At 42.8% G+C, this 10,997-nt stretch overlaps 1 long non-coding RNA gene across 1 annotated transcript; it reads right to left on the reverse strand.

Annotated features, from left to right (window-relative positions):
- Positions 1–954: 954 nt before the first annotated feature.
- LOC134479987 (uncharacterized) lies at positions 955–2,353 on the reverse strand. Its single transcript, XR_010054061.1, has 2 exons — positions 2,155–2,353; positions 955–1,351 (listed from the first exon to the last, which is right to left on the reverse strand). It is a non-coding gene; the product is annotated as an uncharacterized LOC134479987 (long non-coding RNA).
- Positions 2,354–10,997: the final 8,644 nt, after the last annotated feature.

The following is a 10,997-nucleotide window of genomic DNA, read 5'->3' on the forward strand; positions in this document are numbered from 1 at the left end:
AGGCTCCTGTATGCATGGGGCCTGGTCTTCACTGCCTTCCAGGTGGGAAGACCAAGGCCTGATGCAGAAGGCGGGCTGCATGGGTGGCTGCTGCAAAATCTCTGTCTAGGATGGCCCTTTGCAGTGGCCAAGTCACTCAAGAGCCCAGTGCGTCGTTTCTCTGGCGTCGTCTGACTTCACCTCCACCACTAGAATAGGCTGTGAAATGCTCTCTCCACAGAGATTTGCAGCCTAGGGAACCATGGGGAAATTTCGTGGTTTAGATTTACCACCACTAATTTAATTCCTTATTCTGTGGGTTGGAGGTGTAGACCTAGGCTCAGGTATATATCCAGTTAGGAGTCAGTTAGGAAGTGCTAAGTCTGAATGGATTCTGTATGTTGACTGAGACGTGGTGGGGACTGGACCGTTCTGTAATGGAATAGTGTGTGTGTGTGTGTGTGTGTGTGTGTGTGTGTGTGTGTGTGTGTGTGTAGATCAAGATTCTCATGTTACAGTCATCAATTCATAGAGCTCTGAAAACCCCTCTGGCCATGGGCTTCATGTAACAAAAGACAACATGTGTGAATTCCTGAGATCTCCCAGAGAAGATACTGGCTAGCCACTTGCAGGTCTCAGGACTATCCTGGCTCTCTAGTTCCCTTTCACTCTCAAGAGCATCTTTCTGTTCTCTGACCAACTGTCTTTATTTCTATCAACCACAAGTCCCAGGTTGTTGGTCCAGACCTGAGAACTCTTAGCAGACATCCTCTCTGGATTCAGACCCACATCTATAACAGTATGCTGGCCTGTTAATCAGCAGGCTAGCCTGGACTTCTTATTTGTCTGGTAGCAGGTATGGTTCTAAGAAAAAGATTCAAGGACTCTTCAAGTACAGGCTGGGCACCGGTCTCATGTTACTGCAATAACATCCCCCTGGCCAAGCAGAGCGTGAAACCAGGTCAGACGCAGGAGGTTGGAAAATAGACATTAATTGGAAGAACTGCAGAATCGTCCTGCAAACAGGTATGGATACGTGGGGGGAGTAATTGAGGCCACTTTCTGCAAACAATCTATCCATTTGCTCTTTTTCTTCTATGAGCTGGCAGAGGCAAGAGATTGGAATCTAAGTCACTTTATAGTTTATACAGGAAATCAGCTCTTCTTCCCATGGGGCCACGCCTGCTCAGGCACCCACTGAGTGACCGGGAGGAAATACAGTGATTACTGCCCCACTGTTTGGTCTTGGGCCTGGAGAGCAGGATTTTTCGTCCTGATTGCTTTGAATAGATTCCATGGTCCTTCATATTTGAAAAACTTCCAGTAATTGCTTGCTACCTGAGGGAGCCATCTTTGTGAGGAACGTAGAATGCTGGTGGAAGGAAGAATTCAAGAAAGCCAGTCAAGCCCCATGACTTCTGGGACCATCCCAGCGCTATTTCATCTCCTTCTTGGGGGATGACCAATAGTCCCACAAAGCTAAGGTAATTGAGAAGTCCACTCCCTGGGTGGATGCCTTGGCAAACTATTCTGTAAAGACTTCTGTCTATTTCCTTCACTGCACTGATGGGAGCCATCTTTAGGATTTCTGGTAGGCACACAAAGCTGTGCTCCATGGACCCGTGCCCTGGGCCAGTCCTTTAATACGAAATATGCCGTGGCCTCCTTGCATGGCACGCAGCCTCCATAGAACATTTCCTGTGTGCCTTTTGTGAGAATTACAAACTAATTACAGAATGAGTAATTAAGTGCTTCATCCTTCAAATCCCTGAAAAAAAAAGGAAAGGAAAAAGAAAACAAACAAACAAACAAACAAACAAACAAAAAACCCCCCGAAACAACAACAACAAAAAAGAACCAAACTAAGCGTTCCTTCCTTTGAACTAGATTTTACTAGTGAAGACCATCTCTGGCCGCCTGTCCTCTTTGTTATGTACCGGACAAGATAGAAGCACATATTCAGGGAACAGTCCCCACAATGACTGATGGAAATCATGGGACAAAACCTTCAACTCCCTCAACCTTTGAGACCTGGTGTGGCCAGAGATGTCCCAGAAAGACAGAGTTCCAGTTGTCCACTGTGTGACAGCTGCTTGGAAAATGCATGCTCTATCCTGCCTGCCCCACTCCCCCACCCTCTGTTCCGACGTTCTTTTCACTTCCCCAAACACTTACACTTGATTCTGCTCGGAGTCCTTCAGAGTTTGCTTCCAAGGGAATCTGGACCTAGAAACCTTTGTTTTCAGGCATCAGAACCTTTCTCCCCAAGTCTTTCTGTGTCTACGGAGTGCTAATTTCTTCTCAAGCACCATGTGTAGAGAAGAGTTTCCCATGTGGCAGTGCCCAAAGTAGCCTGGGAAACACTGCAGGCTCCCTCCCCCAATTACACATCCGGAGAGCAGAAGGTTCTAGAAGCTTTGCGGTAAAGACAAGCCCACCTTTGTGTACGTCAGGATTTCATAAACCTTTAGACAATAGCTCTTCTTTTTCTTACAGTGTGATGAGAAATCTTTATGGAGACAGACTTTTACATGGGTTGTTGCAGTTTTCTTTAGATTTTTTTTAAGTTCCTTATATATTCTGGACATTAACCCTCTGTCAGATGTATAGCTGGCAAGATTCTTTCACGTCCATGGGATTCCTATTCCCACGACTCGTTCCTTAGCTGTGCAGAAGCTTCCTACTTTTATGAGGTTCCTTGGAGATGGTTGGTCTCAGTTCCTAGGCGAATGGAGTTCCATTCGGAACGCCCCTTTCCACACCTGTGCCGTATCGGGTGCCGCCTGTGTTTCCTTTTACTGATTTCAGTTAAACCAGATCTTTGAGCAGATCTTCCTTAACATGGCACCAAATGTTCTTTTCCTTCAGTCTTTTCATGAATCCACATGGATAAACAGTTTCATTAATACATTTACATTTATTCCATTGTATATCCATTTATAGCCATCTTCATTCACTCATTCATTCATCCATCCATCCATGACCTTATTCATTCCATTAATATCTGAGGAGTTGAATTATACCAAGGCACCATGCTGTGTGCGGGGAGACCCATTGCATAGAGATGTGGGATTCTACCTTCTCGGAGCACAAAGTTATATTGGGTCTTATATCCTGGGTCTTATATAAAAGCTAAGAGTTGAGGGTGGAGAGATGGCTTAGAAGCTAAGAGCACATATTGTTTTTCTGGAGGATATGGGTTTAGTTCCCAGCACCTATGACTGTTGGCTCATAACCATCTGTAACTCCAGCTTGTGGTGCTGGAGGGGGTCCAGTTCCTTTTCCTGGCCCCATTGGCACCTTCACTTACACACACACACACACACACACACACACACACACACACACACACTTTAGAAATAATATAATAAAAGCTAAAATTCATCTTATCACCTATTGATTGTTAAAAGTTTATTTTGTACAAGTTATGTTCATTGAATGTGATGGAATTAAATGAAAAAATTTTTAAAGCTCTATCACAATATTCAATATTCAATTCAGTATCTTGAATTTAGAGATGGATAGATGGATACATGAACATTTACAGTACCCAGAATAATAGAAAACATAAAAGTTGCTGTGATGGTTGGATTAGAAAGTGACTTCACAATTAACAGAACCACAATGACACAGAAGCAAAAAATTGAAAATGAAAACTTTGAGGAGAATTGTAATAAAAAATATACAAGCAATTTTCCAACTCAACCATAAGAAGACATCCCGATCAAAGACACAGATAAAGAAAGGGGCCTTGGGATATAGTTCAGTTGGTAGAGTGCTTGCATAGCCTATGTAAGGGACTGAGTCCCTTCTAAGCACTGCGTTGAACTTTGCATGGGGGTGTTCACTGTAATTCTAGCACCTGGAGTCAGGAGTTCAAGGTCATCCTCAGCTACATAGCAAGTTTGAGACCAGCCTCGAATACATGAGATTCTACCTCCAAACACACAAGGGGACAAGGGATCTGAATAGAATAACTTATTTATCTGAAGAATTTATCAGACCGGGCAAGATCCCAGATGTCATTAGTCTTCGCTAATGTAATCAATCTGAATAGAAATCAAATATAAATCCAAACCACAATGAGATGCAACCTCACACCTACTAGGACAGATACAATAAAAAAATATGAGTGTTCAAGATGTGGAAGGCGGGAGCTTTAGCACGCTTCCTGTGGGAAGACAAAAGGCTGTATCCCTTCAGCAAACAGTTTGACAGTTGGACAGAGACTTACTATACAACCCAGACATTCTCCTACATATAAATTCAAGGAAAATCATCCCATGTGAAGACACTGACCCTGCTGACTTCAGCCTCCAGCCTCTCTTATTCTTGCACTTTATTTTGCCTGTTTTTTTTAAAAATGAACCTGGCATTTGTTTCAATCAGACATGGGTAAGGCATACAGAACAGAAATAACCGTCAGGAAGGAAGTCACAGGCTAGACCTCTTATTACAATTTTCACAGGGAAGAGTGGATGAACCTGGTCAAGCAGGGCATGATATGCACTCAGGATTGCCTGGTTTAAATAACCACAGTGGGCTGTGGTGCCAAGGGGCCTGTGGTGACTTCTCTGATGTCCAGCTCTAGGATGACTAGGAGACTAGAGTGCCGGACAATAGGAGGTGAGCGGAGCTGGCTGGCTTGCAAGTCAAGTGTGTGCTGTCAGGTAAGATATTTGTGGTCCCTAGAGATTAGTTCTACCTAGGAAGGATGATCTCTTCTAGGTCCACAAGAGGCATCATAACTCGCAGAGAACAAAAAGTGTCTCAGTGGCAGATCCCTTGCATGTCTGAGGTCTTCAGCATTGATAAGTAAAACGTTGTGAATATAATCCCAGACTTCCAAACCCAGTGTCTTGTGGATACTGCATACCTCACACTCTGGCTTGCAATTCATGACCCACAAGTACAGTTTGGCTCCAGAATCCCTTGTCTCAGTGTCTCCTTTGAAGAATACTGAAGAGCTGAAGCCCAAGATCTTGGATCTACCCCTGCCTCATGGCTTGGGAGATTTGAAGGCTCTCTCTCGCTCTCTCTCTCTCTCTGAATCTTGGCTAACCAAGAAACACAGGTCCAAGATTCCACTCTGTCATGCCCCTGGTGCTTTTAATCCAGTGAATATCCACGCAGAAGCCTTTAGAGCATGGCCTTCTGGCTCTGGTCAGCTTCCATCAAGCTGGTAGCATCAGCTTTGGGAATGAGGTGACACAGGGCTCTATGCATTGAGCTGGGTTAGCATTTTTTTCCAAGAAAAGTATCCATCTTGAAGGGGTTCTTTACCTCAATTGACAGGGTCTTGGTGGTGTGTCTGCCTGTATGGCCTATATCCAATGCCTTCTGGGATTAAACAGTTCAAAGAAAGGAGCTGACCACAGTGTCTGAGCTGTAAGAGTTCTTTCACAAATGGTAACTATTACAGCCTGCTATCACTTACACTGTGATCGACTCAACAGAGATCTAATAAGCAGCTAACCTGTATTACTGACTCAGGCTGCCCTGCATACCCACAGAGCATATGGAGTTTAAAAAGTGGTCATGGAGGCTCTTGGTAACTTGTAAGGAACAGGGCCAATGCTATATGGAAAATTCCTGTTAATAGCCATGATCATAGTTTTCAGAATAATACAAGAAAGAGTAGTAGATTCTTACAAAAATATATTAAATTAACTGACCCCTACAAGGGACTGCAAAATGCTCAGGGGCTTAAAGTATGTATTCCATTTGACAAAACCCAGAAGTAGATCTGCAGTGGAATTAGTCCTTTTTAATGACAGGATAAAAACCATACTTATCTATTTAAGCACAGATTTTTATGTTGAAAGGCATTCTTGGATGTATGTATTAAGATATTTTACACCAATTATTTCTTCTATTTTCTTTTTCATTATCTTGTTAGGATGGAGAGAAGGCTATCTTTGAACTTGAAAACTGCGTAAAAAGAATGGATTTGCCATGGTTTTTAATGAACCCTCGTTACTTCAGACAAAGTCAGCCGGGGGATAGGGGTATTTTACAGAAATAATGAGTTTGTTTTGGCCTCTGTCCCCAGCTGTCTTGTGGGTTATTAGTTTCCCTGAAGAGTCCTGGAAGTCTGAGCAGCACGGCTCACATGGCTTTGGTTCCTCCACAGACTCTGCCTTCAATGTTAGTCCTCTCACGCTATGAATTGCTGGAATAATCCTTTGCGGTCTCATTCAGACACTTCCTGACCAAACTGTTGCTGCCTCACTGGGGCCATTGCTGTCCAGAGACTGTTGGCTAAGCAATTGTCACCCGTCACCAGAGAACACAGTACTCTTTTGACAGGCAGGGTGCTTTTGAAGACCAAAGCCTCGTATTCTCATCCATCGTGGCCCTCTTTCTCTGCTCAAGCCTACAGGGGTCAGTTGACAATCAGAGAAGGATGACACACTTCTCTCACCAGCATCTCCAGGCTCCTGTGCCTTGCTGGGCTGCTGGCCTTGAACACATCTGTCCTTTTTCTCTTTAGGCTTGCTGCCATAGTCCAAGTCCTGTGGTGACTACAAACCTGGGACTATTCTCGAACTCCTGCTGCTCTGTTACTGAAGCCCAAGTGGTAATGAATTTAAAATGTCAAGCAGATCCGTTCACTTTCTTTGAAGAAGGGCTATCCAACAAATCCAGTGATGGGCTTGACTCTGGAAGATTCCTCAGTGTCCAACAGCAAAGCTCTCCAGCAAGCCCTGTGGAGAGGTTTTGCAGTAGACACATCCCACTACCGGTCCTGGTGTCACATCTGCATTTGAATCCTGTCTCTGCCATTTATTTATGTATGTAACATAGGCAAGCGCTCACATCCTGTTAAATCCAACTTATTTATGTGGTAGATGTTGCAAGCACTTTCTGTGTGGTTGATTCTGAATAGCAGTTGCTGTGAGAGGAGAAGAGCCTGTGATGATTAGTATAGAAGCAAGACAAACCTTTAGATGCCCTGGGGACTTTGAACTAACTCAAAAACAAGACAAAGACCCTTCTAGCCAATAAAACAAGGGAGGGCTTTATTTCTGTAAAGCCAAAGAGAAAACAGTAGATAGTGCCTCGAGTCCACTTTAAAGCATAAAGATTGGACTAAAGATTATGTATATAAAGTATTAAATCCCTTTTTGTTCAACAGGGGAGCACAGGGGCTGTCGATACAGAGGAGAATATGGTAGCCAGCTGCTACCCGTGATCTTGGGGATGCCCTTCGACATCGACCCCTGAGCTCCACATCCATGGGCACATATATGCATAGACACATGAACATATGTACCTATCCATCAACATGCCTACTTACACACGTGTGTCTGTGCACATATACACATACACGTAATACAGGGCAACATGTTAAATCTATATTAAAAATAACTTGTTAATGTAACTACTCCCTGAAGGCCATGCAGATGTCCTGTAGAACCCTAATCCTTCTATTATCACCTCCTCTTGGGAGATTCTTGTACCACGAGACTTTCTGGACACTTTACCAGACATCTGGGTGCTTCTAAGCATCCTGAACGTTTGCACTAAAAGATCAGTAGTGATGATCCTGCATTGCATTGAACATTGTAGTGAGTTATCAGGAGGTCGTTCTACGTCCTGACGGGAGGATGCTGGTTGGAGGGCTCCCACCTGGCTCAGATCTTGAACATCATTATAGTCTTCATGAACAGCTCAGAACGTATCGGCTTGTGTGACTGGAACCAGCTCAAGAGAACACTTGATAAATAATGGTACTTATTAATGCTTGGCCCTATATCATGTGGATCTGCTAATCACCTGCCACCATCTGGTTAAGGTCTACTGTGGGAGCAGCGTTGATGGAAATGCCCATTAATCACAACTGGAGCTTTGGAGACTGCGATTGATGGAAATTGGTTGACAATATTTCTCTGGGAGACTGAATTACTTCGTGGTAATTACTGGTCTGTGAGTAAATCATGCTCTCTCCCCTCTTACTAGTGCTTAGAACCACAGAGACACAGACAAAGGTGACTCAACTGTATCGCTCCAGGAAACTACATTCCTGGACAGCTGGCGTGTGCTGTGGAGGGGCAGGGCAGTTTCAGTGTAACACTATTCATCTTTCCAGTGGGACCTTTCTTAGGCTCTTTCAATGGCCTCCCATCATCCTATAGTAAGTTCCGTCCTGACTATGCGGAGGAGAAGGTATTATTAATGAAAACTCATTGAGCAGGAAAAGGTATCAGGAATGAACAAAGGGCACACATTTCGCAGGAAGAAGAAATAAGTCTAGCAGCTCTATTGTCCAATGGAGCGTGTACAGTCAACCATGTGTTAAATCCTTACGAATGGCTAAAAGGGTGGCTTCTAAACATCACCATCACAAAAATGAATGTAACGTATATGTTATTTGCTTGATTTAGTCATCGTACGATGTAGCATGCATCAAAACAAGAACGTACGTGACCAATACCATAAATGTATACAGCTTTTGTCAAATTAAAAATGTTTTGAAAATCTTACTGAAGTCTGAAAACTCGGTCCTAAACTTTTGAGTTTTTTGGGGCCCTATCAAGACTCCGTCTTACGTTGCGTTGCTTTGTGGGTTTACGGCAGTCGCTGTAGTTCTTGTTTCACAGATGAGTGGGTGGCGGGACTTCCTTGGGTAGTCATTCTTCTAGGTTTTAGATCATCTGCCTATTAGAACAGGTCACACACTCTCCAATGTCTGATTTATTTTCAACAATAAGGTTTATTTTATTTCTTCTTTGGGATCTATGTTGTTCTAAGTATTTTAAAATTTGATTAGATTTAAATTTTTTTATACAGGTATGTATTGTACACTCAGCATATTCTTCCCCCCTTTTTCTCCTCTCCAATTTGTTCTTCTTGTTCTCCTAGACAGCCTCCTTTCTATTTTCCTTTAATATATACAATGGGGGGGTTGGGGATTTAGCTCAGTGGTAGAGCGCTTGCCTAGCAAGTGCAAGGCCCTGGGTTCGGTCCTCAGCTCCAAAAAAAAAAACATAAATAAAAAAATAAAAAATAATATATACAATGCATTTATTCATATTTCATGCGAGTATATAAATACTAGGAACCAAAAAATGAGAGAAAAGAAAAGATACTTATTTTTCTGAGACAGAATTAATACTGATATGGAAGTCTGTAGATATATCTATTTTTCATGGAAATGACATAACCCCATTCTTCCTCTTCCTCCTCCTCTTCTTCTTCTCCTTCTTCTTTTGGTTCAAAGCATTTTATTTTTGACATTTTTTCTTTTATTGGATTTTTAAATTTACATTTCAAATGTTATCCCATTTTCCAGTTTTCAGAACCGGTATCTCCCCCTGCTTCTATGAGGGTGGTCCCTACCCACCCACCCACACCCTCCCACCTCCCATCCTCACATCCCCTACACTGGGGCATTGAGTCTTGACAGGACCAAGGGCCTCTCCTCCCTTTGATGTCCGACAAGGCCGTCCTCTGCTACATATGCTGCTGGAGCCATGGGTCCATTCTGTGTACTCTTGGGATGGTGGTTTAATCCCTGGGAGCTCTGGGGGGGGGGTCTGGTTGGTTGGTATTGTTGTTTTTCTTATGGGGTTGCAAATCCCTTCAGCTCTTTCAGTCCTTTCTCTAACTCTTCCATTGGGGACCCCATTCTCAGTTCAATGGTTGGCTGCAAGCATCTGACTCTGTATTTGTGAGACTCTGGCAGAGCCTCTCAGGAGACAGCTATATCAGGTTCCTGTCAGCAAACACTTGGCATTCACAATAGTGTCTCGGTTTGGTGACTGTATGTGGGCTGGATCTCCAGGTGGGGCAGGCTCTGGATGGCCTTTCCTTCAGTCTCTGCTCCACACTTTGTCTACATAATTCCTCCTGTGAGTATTTTTTCCCTCTTCTGAGAAGGACTGAAGCATCCACACTTTGGTTTTCTTTCTTCTTGAGCTTCATGTGGTCTGTGAATTGTATCTTGGGTATTCTGAGCTTTTGGGCTAATAACCACTTATCAGGGAGTGCATACCATGTGAGTTCTTTTGTGACTGGGTTACCTCACTCAGAATGATATTTTCTAGTTCCATCCATTTGCCCATGAATTTCATGAAGTCATTGTTTTTAATAGTTGTGTAGTACTCCATTGTGTAAATGTGCCACGTTTTCTATATCCATTCCTCTGTGGAAGGATATCTGGGTTCTTTCCAGCTAGTAGCTATTATAAATAAGGTTGCCATTTTTACAATATTAATCCTGCCAATCCATGAGCATGGGAGATCTTTCCATCTTCTGAGATCATCAATTTCTTTCTTCAGAGACTTGAAGTTCTTGTCAAACAGATTTTTATTTGCTTGGTTAGAGTCACACTGAGGTATTTTGTATTATTTGTGACTATTGTGAAGAGTGTCGTTTCCCTAATATCTTTCTCAGCCTGTTTATCCTTTGAGTAGATTTGAGTTAATTTTATATCCAGCCACTTTGCTGAAGTTGTTCATCAGGTTTAGGAGTTCTCTGTTGGAACATTTGGGGTCACTTAAGCAAACTATCACATCATCTGTAAATAGTGATATCTTGACCTCTTCCTTTCTAATTTGTATCCCTTTGACCTCCTTTTGTTGTCAAATTGTCATGGCTATGACTTCAAGTACTATGTTGAATAAGTAAGGAGAGAGTGGGCAGCCTTGTCTAGTCCCTGATTTTAGTGGGATTGCTTCAAGTTTCTCTCCATTTAGTTTAATGTTGGCTACTGGTTTGCTGTATATGGCTTTTACTATGTTTAGGTATGGGCCTTGAATTCCTGATCTTTCCAAGGCTTTTACCGTGAAGGAGTGTTGAATTTTGTCAAATGCTTTCTCAGCATCTAGTGAGATGTTCATGTGGTTTCTTTGTTTGAGTTTGTTTATATAATGGATTATATTGATGGTTTTCCATATCTTGAACCATCCCTGCATCCCTGGGATGAAGCCTACTTGATCATGATGGATGATTGTCTTGATGTGTTGGATTTGGTTTGTAAGAATTTTATTAAGTATTTTGGCATCGATATCCAA

This window comes from Rattus norvegicus, chromosome 8, assembly GCF_036323735.1.
Source record: "Rattus norvegicus strain BN/NHsdMcwi chromosome 8, GRCr8, whole genome shotgun sequence".
NCBI classification, from domain to species: Eukaryota; Metazoa; Chordata; class Mammalia; order Rodentia; family Muridae; genus Rattus; species Rattus norvegicus.